Raw genomic sequence first — 6000 nt, forward strand, 5'->3', positions numbered from 1 at the left:
TAGAAGATGAGATCTAAAGGAAAGTTAAGTAGGTTAAAGGGATATGGGTTTTTTCTTTTTTTTTATTATGTGCAATATAACATTTAACACCCCCTCTCATCTTTTTTATAATTGGTCTTCAAAGTTTAAGTTATACATAAAAAAACATAAAAATAATTGGCAAAAGATACCCCTCATGTAACGTTAGAAAACCAACGGAGTTAACGATTTGGACGTAATTGGCAAGAAGTAGGAATTAATATGTTTATTTATTTAATGAAATATTCTTTATTTAGTTTTAATTAAAAATATAGAAATGCAAAAAAGAAAAAAATGATTAAGTAATGATTGCTGTAGAGTTTTGAGAGAGTTATAACTACACCATTTTTTTACAAAATGTTGAAATGCTGACCGGGTGTCACATGGCTTGAAATGCCCGGAGGTAAGGCATTTTGACTGCACATGGTAATCATATTATATACAAAATAAAAAGATCATAATTATTTAGTAGGAGAGATACGTGTAATCAAAAATTTTAAACAAAAAAAAAGTTTTTAAACAGTCTACAAAAGCTCATACCGTCATACGTATCCCCCGTTAATTTATTTATTAGATATAGAACATAGAATGTATAATATTCAAACCTTCATGTGACAAAACATTTTGTTTTACCCATGATGTTCGATCATAAATTACAATTTTTAGTTAGATAAGCCAAGATTGCTTTCCGCTCGAAAAAACTCATGGAAAATCATAGGCACTAAAATCACAAAGAGAAGAGTATTTACAAGAATGAAAAACACTTGGCAAATCTTAATATCTATAGCTTGGAAGTATGAACATTGTGCCTGACTGCCTGGTAATAGTGAGAAGATATATAAGTAGTTGGGCTTCCCCTAAAAGACCAATTGCCAAATATTTTCGAAATTGAAACTGGTAAGTTAAGTAGGGTGGTGGGCCGAGTTGTCAATAGGCCCAAAAGATGGGGTTGAGAAAACAGAATTACCACAATCGTATGAGAGGTTGGGAAAATACAAGACAAATGGACCTGGTGTCACAATTGGATGATTATAAAAATAAATGGATAAATTGATTTCATATAAATCTGAATTAATTTGCATGGAGTGCGGTACAACAGTTTGCGTACATTGCAGCGAAGAATAAGAAACGATAGATCATTTGCGACATGTTGTGAACTTGCAAATAGTTAACACATGGTGTAAACTGCCAATTGCAAATTCCAGTTTTGGCATGGTCAAGGAAGAAACGAATGCATCTTCAACAATAGCCAAGTAATATGCATAGATGTTGTGAGGAGACCAAGACAAACTTTTTTATTTGGATAAAGAATCAAGCAATAAGTCATGGTTTAGAATGGAAAACATGGTGTAATTTCAAATTTATTATTAGGTGACATTTATGGGTTTTTTAAATCATATTTAACAAATTGCTAGTTTTTCATAATTAATATAAAAATCATTTATTTAAATTTTGGATTATTTTTGTTTGTTTATATTTTATAGTTAGTTGTTTCCTAATTTGAGTATGATTAGGATTGTGGGTGTTATATAAACTCATCAAGAGTTTTTGTTTTAGATTGAATCATGTTCTCATTTATTATTAATAAAAAGAGTCACATAAGTTTACGTAAATCCGGTTCGTATTCTTGTTTCACTTGATCGAATAAGTTCAACAGCCAATTGGTCAGGCTGACAATACAAGTCTCTATTTTCGCAACTATTTTCGTCTAAGCATAATCAGAGATAAATTTATCTTTATGATGGTATCTTTCCCCTCTTCACCAAGAACATTCTAGTTAGGAATGAAGCAATTTTAAAAAACAAGCTCGCATCTTTTTTTTATTATAATGAGAGAATCGATAATATTAGATAAAAAATAAGATTATGTAATTAAAAACATACGTGTCTCTTCCCCGCATTCCAAGTTTGTCCAGTTGTTGGGCAGCGCTGAAACTACACTACATACTTGCTGCAACCGTAGATGATATGCTAAGTGATTATGAGGATTCAGTATAATATTTAAAGAGAATGGCGATGAATGAATGAATGAATGAATAATAGTTGACTAACTTTTGGGTTCATACAATACAAGGAGATTACAAAGATTCAAAGAAGTGTTGGAAAGAAAATTATTGTGAGTGAGTACCTTGCTTTCTTTGACAGATTCAACATGCCTTCCTCTAATGATCTCATATAAAGAAGAAGAGGATATTCTCTTTACCATTGAGCCTTGGTTTCTTTCCTTCTCCATTGTTCTTCACCTTCCTTCCCTTTACCCAGTAGGCCTTGGTTCATACCAAAGGACATGTTTGTCTCGAGCCTTTCTCTTTGGTAAGGGGAATAGTGTCTCTCGAAAACCTCCCGACTTGACCTCTCCTGACTTGTTCACTTTAGAGGTGCACAAAAAACCTGAACCCGAAACCGGACCCGAAAAAAATACCCGGAACCGTTTTTTTTTATATCCGGGTTTTAATACCCGAAAATACATCTAAAAATTGTAACCCCTTAAAAAAATCCAATCTTTATCAGAAAAAAACCCAGAAAAAAACCCCAAAAAGACCAAAAATAGGGTTTTTTCAATACCCGAAAATAGGATATTCAAATACCCAGTTTCATACCCAACCCGAACCAGATGCATAGGGTATGGTTTTTATAGACAATACCCGGACCCGATCCGGGCATTACCAATACCCGATTTTTCAATACAGGTTATACCCAAACCCGGTTCCATACCCGAACCCGGGTATTTGAAAAACCCGATTTGCGCACCTCTAGCTCACTTTAACTCTTTTATTCTTATCTTTCCTTCTTGGGCTTTTGCTGGGCCTCCCTTAGTCTTGTTCATCATTTGCTTGCTCATGGGCTACCTCGGAAGCCCGGTTATGAGGTAGGCTATGGTTATGAGGTAGGCTATTCAATAGACAAGGAATGTAAAATAATGGTAAATGATGGATTGAATAATATTGAAGGATTGAGTTACAATATATAGAGATCATAACATGAGAATAGTAACCCAAACGGGAATAGAAACAAGTAAGAAAACATTACCAATATAATCCTCTGTAGCAAGAAGGGACCGATTAAAATAATGAAAGAAATAAAGATCAAAACCGAGGACGGTGGTGGTGGGACCATCTGTTTTTATTTGACCACGGGAGGTAACTACAACTTCATAGGCATGAATCAAGATTTACTTGCACTCGGGTTTGCCAGACAAAACTAATAATAATAATAATAATATTATATTTTATAATTATAATATTCTGACATTTATTGATACAATGATGTTGCATATATACAACAAAAGCATATTTTAGTACTTTTAGGCTTGGTAAATGTAGCAAGATGAACAAAAGGTGTGCCCGGGCGTCCCTTTCTCAACAATAAATGTTGTTATCCCTTTTGATCGAGAAGCAATATCCGTTTTAACTGATATGGATGAAAAAAATAAAACTACGCAGATTCAAACAAAACATATCTGAGGCGATATCAATGGTTGACGATAGAAAACAATATGGTGTAAATCCAAAACAAATCATTCTTAAGCGATTTAACAAATCATAGAAGATTTACACTAATCCGAGTGGTTTAGACATATAGATATGCGAAAACACATGTATCTTATAAATCAAATAATTAATCTCAATCATCAATACAAGAACCATTAGATATGTTCAACATAGTGACTTTGGTTAACCAGAATGACAGTTGTGTACTCACAGTCAAGTCATCATCTACAACCAAGGAAAAAGTTTTAAACTTTCTTTGGTTGTTATTGAGTTTTAAATTACCTGTCACTGGTTCGACTGCCCAATCGGCCCATTCATGAGAAACAACCCAAACCCATTGAATCGAACCGGATCCATGCCCATCCCAGAATGGTCTGAATCTCTGTGGTTTTTATATTCTTTTAAAGGTTCCTTTTGGATTTCAACCATACATGGTTCAATATTAATATAAAGTCAGTGGATGCATGTTTCCACTACTCGGGTGTTGAATTGGTTCGGTCGGTGGATCTTCTACTAGTTGGGCAGTCGCTCGATTGCCAACACAGGTGCAATTCCCACAGGTCAATTAAAACTGATGTCTTGAATAGAAAGAGCCAATGTTTTTAGCACTTATTAAATTCCCGTTTAATGCAAATAAAACTTGTTTCTTACAAGGTTAAATGAGATGTTTTTCTTCCTCATTGTGTGGATATAAAATGAACTCGATTGTTATCATTATGTTGTCATTATTTTATGATTTATTCAAATTAAAAACAATTCACCTTTTCACAAACACATCATCATGCATTAATCTCGACGTAGATTAAACACGATTAAATTACTTCAAACATATTACACAATCTCGAGATGTAGATTACACGTACAGAATAATACTACAGCCCAAGGATCTGTAACTTATTCGCTTACATATTCTTACACCCAAGTGATCATAGCTGCCGGATCATCAGTTTGAAGCAACATAACCACGCTTCATATCCTTAACAGCAACATTCTTAACATTGTCAGCAGACTGGCCGGAGTCGACATGTCCAACGACGGCAATCTTGATCTGAGTCTTTTGGTATCCCATCTATAACACAAAATTAAGATATATATGAAGTTTCAATATATCATGCAGATTCAAACAAAACAAATCTAAAGTTTCAATATGAAAATAGTTACTAGAATTGGAAAGCAGAAGCTGTGGATTAACACTAACCTTATCAAAATATCTGCAAACGACTTCTCTGCTATAAGTGTGGACAGGAAGAATGAATTGTTATGGAACAAGTGTGGTTGAAAGAGAGCTTTTATAGGTGAGGTGTGAGACTATGGCTTCCTGGAAGCCGTTGGATGATTAAGTGATCTGACGGTTGTAGGGTAATCAGTCTACTCCACTTCTGTTGATTTCCTTCTGATGTCTATTTATGATATATTATCGTTGTCGAGGATTATTGATTTCAATTCCTGCTCCCCTATGCTATATTATATTCATATTCATTATACACATGTATAAATCATACACACATATAACTAAAAAATGGATCTCCTTCCTTTCTTTTGCTTATTTCTTGCTGTTGTTCAGGTGTAATGGGATGTTTAATTACTATATTATCATTGTCGAGTTGTGCCGACACTTTTTGTGTAACGTTTCATTTTCATCTAAATACTGATTGTGTGGAATATATGATAAGAAAAACTATATCATTGGTAACAGTTTCTTCAGCCACCTGAGCAAGATCAACTTCGGAGTTTTCATATGCTCCACAACCAACTAGGCCTAAAATGTGTTTGTGAAGAGACAGAGCATTTCTTATGAACCAAGAATTTTTTCTGTTCACAATTGACGTGGGGTTTAATTGGGGTGATACGGTTGGTTGGTTAATCTTCTTTGCATGGCCACCTTCGATAATTTACATGCCTCGGCCGAGCTGAAATAAAAAGACTGAAATAATATAAGCAAAAAAAATTGTAGTTCTTATGTAAATGGTTTTTTGTTTGGTTTAAACATTAAATTTTTAAATGAAAAAGACTGAAATAATATAAGCAAAAAAAATTGTAGGTCTTATGTAAATGGTTTTTTGTTTGGTTTAAACATTAAATTTTTAAATGAGCTTACTTAATTATGATTTAGGTTGTGTAAAAAACTTTTTGTACAAAAAAAAAAAGCTTAAAAATGTCTCAAGTGAGACAAGAACTTACAACCTTTTGGTTAGGAGTCATACCCTTTGCTAGACCAAGCTAGTTATTGTATGATTAGGGTAAAACATTAATAAATATACATATTTTTTTTTCATATATATATATAGGATTTGGTTCATTTCAGAAGTGTTTCTTAATGCGAGAAGTGCGAGAAGAGATTATAACCAATCACATGATTTTTTTTAATTTCTTATTATTTAAATAAAAGAGTATGTTAGTAAAATATAAAATGTTTTGTTTTGTAACTTATACTCATTAATGTTTTAATTAATGTTAAGTAACTACAAATGATAAGTTGTTGTTGTTGTTAT

At 33.1% G+C, this 6000-nt stretch overlaps 1 long non-coding RNA gene across 1 annotated transcript; it reads right to left on the reverse strand.

Annotated features, from left to right (window-relative positions):
• Positions 1–4306: 4306 nt before the first annotated feature.
• Positions 4307–4867, reverse strand: LOC143594546 (uncharacterized). Its single transcript, XR_013146352.1, has 2 exons — positions 4703–4867; positions 4307–4577 (listed from the first exon to the last, which is right to left on the reverse strand). It is a non-coding gene; the product is annotated as an uncharacterized LOC143594546 (long non-coding RNA).
• Positions 4868–6000: the final 1133 nt, after the last annotated feature.

Source organism: Bidens hawaiensis, unplaced genomic scaffold, assembly GCF_021521415.1.
Source record: "Bidens hawaiensis isolate Kalapana, Puna unplaced genomic scaffold, B.hawaiensis_p1.1 tig00043830_1, whole genome shotgun sequence".
In the NCBI taxonomy this organism is placed as follows: Eukaryota; Viridiplantae; Streptophyta; class Magnoliopsida; order Asterales; family Asteraceae; genus Bidens; species Bidens hawaiensis.